Source organism: Dermacentor variabilis, chromosome 3, assembly GCF_050947875.1.
Source record: "Dermacentor variabilis isolate Ectoservices chromosome 3, ASM5094787v1, whole genome shotgun sequence".
NCBI lineage: Eukaryota > Metazoa > Arthropoda > Arachnida > Ixodida > Ixodidae > Dermacentor > Dermacentor variabilis.
In genome coordinates this window covers 107,630,259-107,639,960 of record NC_134570.1, presented here as the reverse complement: position 1 = coordinate 107,639,960, position 9,702 = coordinate 107,630,259, and the positions used below count along the sequence as shown (strand labels likewise).

The window sequence follows — 9,702 nt, the reverse complement described above, 5'->3', positions numbered from 1 at the left end:
GTTATTGATACAGTGGGACCTCTGCCGGTAACAGCCACGGGGTACAGACACATTTTGACTGTGATCTGCCCAGCGACAAAGTTCCCTGAAGCAGTGCCGCTTAAAGAACTCAGCTCAGTTGAGATAGTCAATGCACTACTGTCCATATTTGCGCGAGTTGGTTTTCCTGCGGAAATCCAATCAGATCAGGGCACAGTGTTTACTAGCGCTTTGACGACAGCCTTTCTCGAAAGGTGCGGGGTAAAGCTGTTACACAGCTCAGTGTACCACCCCCAGTCGAATTTCGTTGAGAAGCTCCACTCCGTCATGAAGCGCGTGTTGAGAGCATTGTGCTTTGAACATGAAACTGACTGGGAGCTGTGTCTGCCTGGGGTGATGTTTGCATTAAGGACCGCGCCGCATGCGGCTACGGGGTTTTCGCCAGCTGAGCTGGTGTACGGTCGCTCGCTGCGATCTCCGCTTCGCATGCTACGAGAATCGTGGGAAGGCAGGGGCGACGACCCAGTCGTGGTGGACTACGTGCTTAAGCTCCTCGAACGCTTAAGAAGGGCACAGGAGTTGTCAGGTGAAGCAATGGCAAAGGCCCAGCAGAGGGCTAAGGTTTATTATGATCGGACAGCCAGGGCCCGTCGTTTTGAGGTGGGCGATGAGGTCATGATATTGCGCACATCGCTAAAAAACAAACTAGACGTGCAGTGGGAGGGCCCAGCACGAATTGTTCAAAAACTGTCGGACGTCAACTACGTGGTGAGTCTGCCAGGAAAGCGGAAAGCACAGCAAGTTTACCACTGTAATCTGCTCAAACCCTATAAACAACGGGAAGCAGTGGTGTGCATGATGGTAAACGTTCCTGAAGAGCTTCCGGTCGAGCTTCCGGGACTAGGCTCAGTGACGAACAGGAAAGACACCGATCAAGTCATTAGTGACTTAATCAGTGTCGCTGTCTTAATCTTAATCGCTGTCGCCTGAGCAGAAAACCGAACTACACCAGCTCTTACAAGGGTTTCAAGGTCTGTTCTCTGAGAGGCCTGGTAGGACTTCTGTCCTTACTCATGACATAGAACTTACCTCCCCAGAGCCAGTACGATCCAAGGCGTATCGGGTGTCACCCCGCCAGAGTGATATTATGGAGGCTGAGGTAAAGAAAATGCTACAGCTCGGTGTTATTGAGGCGGGTGAGAGTGATTATACCTCCCCTTTGATTTTAGTTGAGGTACCGGGCAAGGAACCTCGTCCTTGCGTCGACTACCGCAAGCTTAATTCCATCACTAAGGATCAAATTTATCCGATCCCTAACATCGAGGAGCGCCTTGAGAAAGTTAGTAGCGCTCAGTTTATTTCCACCCTAGATCTTGTCAGGGGTTATTGGCAGGTTCCACTTACAGAAGAGGCTAGTAGGTATGCGGCGTTCATCTCACCAATGGGAACGTTCCGTCCTAAAGTTTTGAGTTTTGGTTTGAAGAACGCGCCATACTGCTTTTTAAGCCTCATGGATAAAGTGTTGCGGGGACAGCAAGAATTCGCTTTACCGTATCTAGACGACGTAGCGATATTCTCCGCATCCTGGTCTGAGCATATGGCACACTTGCGGGCAGTATTAACCCGCCTGCGCGAAGCGGGCTTGACAGTCAAGGCTCCTAAGTGCCAGTTAGCACAGGCCGAGGTTGTCTACCTCGGTCACGTGATTAGTCAGGGTCGTCGCCGCCCCTCTGAAATAAAGGTGGCCGCTGTGCGAGACTTCCCGCAACCGCGCACGAAGACCGATATTCGGTCGTTCTTAGGTGTCGCCGGCTACTATCAGAGGTACATCCCCAGGTACTCTGATATCGCGGCTCCCCTGACGGATGCTCTAAGAAAGACAGAGCCGCAAACAGTCGTCTGGGACGAGACAAAGGAAAGAGCTTTTAGCGCCCTAAAGAGTGCCCTAACAAGCCAGCCTGTGCTACGATCGCCCGACTACACAAAAGGGTTCGTTGTTCAGTGCGATGCTAGTGAGCGAGGCATGGGCGTTGTACTGTGCCAACGGGAAAATGGAGAAGTAGAACACCCCGTCCTGTATGCTAGTCGTAAGCTGACCAGTCGTGAGCAGGCGTACAGCGCCACCGAGAAAGAGTGTGCGTGTATCGTGTGGGCCGTTCAGAAATTGTCATGCTACCTAGCCGGCTCGAGGTTTATCGTTGAGACGGATCACTGCCCTCTCCAATGGCTGCAGACCATCTCTCCCAAAAATGGCCGTCTCCTGCGCTGGAGCCTCGCTTTGCAACCATATTCCTTTGAGGTGCGTTACAAAAAGGGGAGTCTCAACGGTAACGCCGATGGCTTAAGTCGAAGCCCCTAACGTAGGAATCAGCCTCAAAATTGTTTGTTACTGATGTTTTTCTTCCTGAGGCAGGATTTTTAACATATTGCTTTTGCGTAGTGTTTCAAAGCGATGATGTGCTTTCTAGTGCAATTTTCCAATTTGTGGACGCGTTCTGAGTGCTGCTAGACTACTGTAAGGAACTAGGCAGTGGTATAAAAGGGGAAAGAGCCTGGCAGGGCTTAGTGAGGATTGTGCCGTGCTTGCTGACTGAGCGGTTGAGTTTCGGCGTAGTTCTAACGCTTGCCGGGAACGAGAACAAAAATGTGAACTCTCCCGAAGTCACTTTGCAGTGTCCTGTGTGAACCTGAACGAGAGAACGAGGCCTTCTCTGTGCGCTGCGCTCAAGAAACGTCGAGGGACGCCCGACTTCGGTTATGAGCATCATCGAGCGACATCCCTCCGGACAGCGGATGCAGTCCCCTGACCATCGGGATCTCCTTCCCCCGGCGGGGCGGTCTGTTACGTTTCGCCTACGACGCGCGGTATAGCCGGCGCGGATGCAACGGACGCCGGGGCTTCGTTCAAAGCGGCAGACATTTTGGGCCGTTCAGCGCCGCCGATACGCTTCCCGCCAAGCGCGTCCAGGCATGTTTCAATGCCACGTGTCTTCGTGTGCGCGTGTGTGTGTGTGTGCATGTTGGTGCCCACGCTTGTCGAAGCGCGGCAGCCGGGGAGAGGGGCTCCCCCAACTGTGAGGCGAGGAGGTCTGACCGACGCCGGCCCGGCGGATGCGTCACCTACTCGTCTCCACGTTCCCGAGCGGCGTCGGCCCGGCGGATGCGTCACCTACTCGTCTCAACGTGCCCGAGCGGCGCCGGCCCGGCGGATGCGTCACCTACTCGTGCCAACGTGCCCGAGCGGCGACGTCACGTGCGCGTCTATAGAGGCGTTCCTTCTTGCCCTCAACTGCGAGAGTATAAAAGCAGCTGCCCCCGGACGCCGAGAGAGGCTTCGATTTCTTCTGTTGAGTAACTTGCTCTCCCGTCTCTCCACTTCGGTCGACCTGACCGCCCGCTCTTTTGCGATGCTAGAATAAACAAGTTGTTCTGTTACCAGTCGACTCATGCTTTGCCGGGACCTTCGAATGCTTCCAGTTGTGCCCCAGGCCGCCAGGCCAACGCTACCCTTGGGGCTTGCGACCCAGGTGCAACAACGGGCGTCAGCGCTGAGATTCCAACAACGTTCTTTGTTGCTGTGTTGCCCACCCTACAGGCCGCATACTTGCTGGTAACCTTCCTAGTTCTTTTCCTCCACTGTGAATTAATGTTCTTCTTGTACAGATACTTCAATACTGACCCAGCCCATTTAATTTCTTCCATATTCCTCAGTCGTTCTACATAATCAATTTTACTGCGAGCTTCCCTCACTTCAAAACTAGCCCAGCCCATATCGCCCTGCACAGCTTCATTTGTAGTCTTCCCGAGAGCGCCCAATGCGAGGCGTCCCACTGACATTTGGTTCCCATCGAGTCCTGGTTGTACCCCTGATTCAAAGCAAACAACCGCATTTCCAAAAGTAAGTCCTGGAACCATTACACCTTTCCACGTACCCCGGAGCAGCTCGTACCTATTGTATCCCCAGCGCTCTGTGCTTCCATTATGGCCGCATTTCTCTTCCCCTTTACTGTTATTATTTTTTCCTGTGTTTCCATACACATATTGCCTTCGTTTATCCATATACCAAGATATTTATATTCTCTTACACGAGGTATTTCCTAGCCCTGTATTGCCACTGTCCGTTCATTGTTTTCATTGAATACCATAACACCTGATTTTCTAGCACTAAATTTCAAACCTAAATTGTTAGCTTGCTGTCCACAGGGGAGGGGGGGGGGGCGGAGGGTTACGTGAGAAGGCAAGCAAACCCTACTGCTATACGACGGCGGTTGCGGGGAAACTGGATAAGCTTTTCAAGGTACGGTGCAGTACGTTGCTGCTATTTATGAAAAACGAACACCATGCAAATATGTCAAGCGGACAAAATACGCAGGGCGTGTAGAAGCAGAGCCTCATTAATCAAAGCGCACCGCAGGGTCCAGGCGACACTACGGAAGCGGTCCACCTGTCAGATCGACACTTCTGTGCCCGCCGCGTTAACTTTGCGGCCATGGCTAGAGGCCGTGGATCTGATCCCAACTGCGGCAGCCTCATTTCGACGTGGGCGAAATAGAAAACGCACGTGCACTTAGATTTGGGACACATTAAACAACATCACCGTGTCAAAATTAATCTTTAGTCCGCCACTACGGCGTGCCTCATAATCCTAGCGTGGTTTTGGCACGTGCAGCCCATTAATCCAATTGAAGTTTAATACTTCTGCCACAATGCGACGTGCCATGTGAGGCAATGACTATGCTCAGCCCTCTCAGTGGTTATCAAATATGGCGCGCAACAACGCCTCAAGCAAACACCTCTCCCTGTGTGTTCTCTGTACTACGCAGACAAACAGCAGTGGCGCCTGCAAGGTAACGTTTAACACCGCCTCACAATTCTCGCGTTAGACTAAACGTTGAACAAATTAACCTTTAGCCTTCAAAATCACCGCTAATTATCGTCAATCAAAGCATGCAGCAAGGAATGCTTCGCTTACATCGATTCCCACACTGCGTGGGATCTGCATATCTTTTTTTTCACCATCCCGTTTCAAAGGGGATATCATTAAATCATCATCATCATCATCATTGCCATCGTATCGTGCCGTTTGACAAGCGCGCCCAGTTCCGTCGATACGTATAAAATTTGTATTGCAGTTCCGTTATAATACTTCAGGTGTCCCGACACGTAGCAGTGGCGTGTTAGCCGCGAGAGCGACCTACAGGGGCGCTGCGATCGCCGCTCACGTGACGTCAGTGCACGGACTCGTGCCTGTCGTATACTACAGTTCGGGTGCTGTCTGGGCGCATTCTGCAGGGTTTTCGTTTGTTAAGCTGTCGTTCCCTATGCTTGTACACTTGTGATGGTCGTCGCAAACATATTTTTACGACGCCTTCGTTCACGAAAATTTATTCAAAGAGCTTATTTCCTAGACGGCAATATACTGCTCAAAGGCCACGCTACAGTGCCAGCCGATGGAGCTCCGACCAGCCCACTGCGGGATTTTCATGCGCGGATCTGCAGATTGCAGCGGTAGCTCACGTGAATACTAAAAGCATAAGCGCAATAACATAGCACATAAGAATCCACTTAGGATACCATACCTGTCGTGGTGCAACAAGCATCCATGATAGAGTGTATAAGCGCGACTGAACGACGTAGAAAGAAACAGATACACAGAGACAGCGCTGTCTCTGTGTGTCTGTTTTTTTTTCTACGTCCCCGTTCAGTCGCGCGTATGCACTCTATCATGGATTCTAACCAACTAGCCCGCCAACGTGTTTTAGCGAAGCAACAAGCATGTCACAACCACTGGCTATATATGAATTCTACAACATTTACCTTGATATTATCCGCTAAAAAGTGTTTGCTCACGACGAGTAGTTCATGGTATAATACTGAATTATTGCATTTCTTCACAGAAACGTTCGGCAGTCACACGAGAACTTAACTAACACTGTAGTTTGTATTCTACCAGCACCACTTGCGTCTTTAAGTGCTTCTCAAAATTAGGCCGTTCTTCACTTGTTAAACTTAAGTGGTGGTAAATTGAGGTATAGCTAATTGAGGCTTGCAGCAATTTCCAGCATATGAAGATGAATATACCGATGCTTGTTTCCTTTTCCGTGCTTCAGGTTCAACTGACCTGAGCAACTGACCGGAGCGTGTTGCTTGAGGAACAGACATGACGAAGCTGTTTAGCGAGCTGACACAGGCTGCTCGGCCTAAATATTTGAGTGTATTTTTCCTTTTGCACCGTGTGGCTGCTGTCAAAAAGAAGCCGAAGCCTCATGTATTACTAATATGGAACATTTTGGAGATGTCAATGTTCCCCGGTGGAAGTAAAGAATCTAGTGAATTCGCGTGATTCTTGTGGTGTCTTCCTGGTTCTCTTTTATGTATACTGATGAAGCGAATAATTCTCAGTTCAATTCAAGGCAGCCTAAACTTCGTTGTAGCACCTAGAGTACACTTTAGGCATTGCAAGAGAAACTGCTTCATGGTTTCAATTCGAAGTAGTAGCGAACTGATGGGTTTCGCAAACATTGCGTGCCTCGCCATAACGACAGTCGGTTGCTTCCGTTGCGTGAGGAGTGTGCCATATTGTCGATAAAGGCTACTGAGGGCCATGATGAAACATTTCATAGCTTGCAATTGATTGGCTCTCGGCCTTAATCACGAAACTTTTCTTTCAGGTGATTCTTGTTGTGTTACGCGGAAACTATATACATACGGTACATGACGCGCCGTCGTGTTAACAGCCATGAGCTGTGCGTTTTCTGGGTGCCTGTTTCGGAGAACGATGGAAGTAGTAGAAAACTTTTTCATGCAAAATGCGCGCCTAGCTCTTCCTTTTGCGCATTAATAAAGTGGCCATGTTTGACTAGAACAACTGACCTGAGCAATAAGAATCATGTTGAAAGTACGCTGGGCAGTGTCCTAACACGGATTTATAACGTTGATACCAAATACCAAGATTTTTCTCCCACGTAAAACTCGATCTCTCTCTAGCTAACTACTAATAATACGTTAAGTGTTAATCAGTGGCGTAGCTAGGTCGTATGGCACCCGGGGCCCTTAGCTCTTCTGTCACCCCCCCCCCCCACTCCCCAGGTGTAGTCGAGGAAGGCGAGGATATCGACAATTTTCGGGTGTCTTCAGACGTAAATGACACCCCCCCCCCCCCCCCTACTGGCCCCGTGCACCCGGGGCCTACGGCCCCCCGGCTCCCCCTGTTGCTACGCCACTGGCGTTAATAGCGAATCATAACACATAATTTTTGCGTGTTGAATTCCCAGACATTCTATTTACGCAAAATCTATGGACGGACATGGCGCATATATACATTGCCAAACCAATAGACCGCTTCAGCGCTAATAACTTGCGTCATCCAAGCCGCAAATTTTCTCGACTCACGCGGTTTTGAAGAAAAAAAATTTGGCTCAGGCATGACAGCAGAAAGAAGTCGACATATCCTTCAATAAGTGCGGCTTGAGCCACCAGCAACCCCAAGCATGCACAATAAAGGGAACGAGCGTGCGCGGCAGCCGAGTGAGCCGGAGCGACCGGCGTCCTGTCTGTGACGTCACTCGCGAGAGGGCGCCACTCCAACTCGCCGCTAATAGCAGTTGCATGCTGCATTTAGCTGTACCTGGTAAACTCAAGCAGGCTATGCGACAATTTGTCACCATCCCGTTTCGAAGGGGATGCCAACAAACCATCATTATCATCGTCGTCAACAACAGCAACATACCATGCCACTGCTGAAGGTATATATGTGACATGTGTGCGACGTAGTCTGGATACCTGTGTTTACTCTTCGGTACACGTTATGGCGCTTCCTCGCTAGGTAACAAACGCTGCTGAAGAAGCAAATCGTAGAGCTACGCGCGCAACTGCAACCAGGCAACATCGGGTTCAGCAGACCGCTGTGCAGAGAGCATGACAAGCTGCAGCACAATCCGCAGCTCGCCGTCGACGCCGGGCGGACAGTTCAGATCGTTCTCGTGAAAACGAAGCGAAGGGACTTCGCGGTAGGGAAGGAACGAGAGCTCTATATAAATACAATGGTGGCTCAGCCCTGCGTCTCTTCGGGAATCTCGTAGGGGTTGAGGATTCCGGGGACGAGCATGCGGATCTTGCGCTTCTCTTCCTTTGCCTGCCGCAGTGCTGCTTCCCGCTCTTCAAGGAACAGGTCGCTGTCGTCCTCACCAGTGTACACCCTTATTTGGACAAGGAAATCCTTCAGGTGTTCCTTGAAAGCCTGGATGTCCTGGTTGAGGTTGAAGAAACGTTGAACAGTAATCTTCGCTTGTGCATCGGAGAGGTGGCTGAACGCAGTCTTCAATAGGTTGGCCACAAAGTCCTGCACGTAGACCACGTTGGTGATCCCATTGGCTTGCATTGTTGGATTGAGTAGCACCGTGACCTTGTTTGCCTCCACTATGCTGAACATGTAGGCCAGGATGGATGCCTGCATCGACAGGCCAGCTGTGCGAGATGTGTCCGTCACCACAGAGAACAGGTGCTGCATGATGTCTGTGTAGTACGTCTGGTAGAAGCTTTGTGATGCCACTTCTTCTTGGCCAATGTTTTGAAGCTGCTGGTACAGGATCTGCGGACCGACGTCAGCCACATTCCTCATGGTGTGCTTGAAAGCCCAGATGATAAAGTCTAAGACGAGCTTGATCTGTGCTGGGGGGATGCTCAGAAGTGCGGGGAAGCAGTGAGTAACAACAGCTTGGAGTAGAAGGAAGAAGTTTGTCCTATGCTAGGGAAATTCTTCAAAATCCTTGTTGATCATGCTCAACGTGCACTCACACGCCGCATCGAAGGTCTTTGGGACTTCCACAAATGGAAGCTCCTTGAGCCACTCCTCCACCTTACGCTGTGACTATGCTGCGTGTGCTGTGCAGGCCTGTGACTTTTACAGCGCAGCTGTATACCTCTACCAACCAAGGAAATTTTCATGTCGTAAGCAAAAAGCTTCCCATACGTGGGCCGATCCCGGAGACAGTGCATACCGGGCCGACCCGCGGCGGAGGTGAAGCAGGCGTTAAGCACTCCCCATACGTGGGCCGATCCCGAATATAGTGAAATACCGGCCCGACCCGCTGCGGAGGTGAAACAGGCCCCAGGTGCGGCAACGAGAAGCGGAGGTGAGGCGGCTGCAGCGGCAGCTACCCGAGACCGGCGGAGCGGACGCCTGATTCAAGCGGGACTTCTTAGATCGATCTAAACAGTTCTGAAAGTGCAGAATTGTGTAATGTACAGGCGCCGACAAAAGTGGTATACTCCATGCAGATTGCTACTGCAGCGGCGTCGCTCGGCATTTTGGCGAGCTGAAGCACGAAACATTGACACGAGTCAAGCGACATGCTTGCAGATAATAAAGGGCAACCATTGGTTGTCTCGATCCCAGATGCTGCCTGTAGATGGCGTTGCGATGCAGTTTAGTTTGCCGTTGCTCCAGCTCCCGCTGCATGGAGTACACCACTTTTGTCGGCGCCTGTACATATGTAGAAAGCTTAAATCATGTCTAGTGTTGTTACTAAATCTACTAAAATTTAAAAAAAATCAAATCTAATGTCTACCTCAAGTAGCAAAGGAAAAGAAACAAGTAATGGATAAACATAAGGAAAGAACAGATAAACAAAAGCAAAGCACAGATAAACAAAAGCAAAGCACAAAAATTATAAGAATAAAAACAATAACCAAAGCATAACACAAGTAAACAAAAGCTAAACA

At 50.4% G+C, this 9,702-nt stretch overlaps 1 pseudogene; it reads right to left on the bottom strand.

The window, feature by feature from the left end:
• Positions 1-8,011: 8,011 nt before the first annotated feature.
• LOC142574084 (exportin-1 pseudogene) lies at positions 8,012-8,790 on the bottom strand (annotated as a pseudogene).
• Between the last annotated feature and the right edge of the window lie 912 nt (positions 8,791-9,702).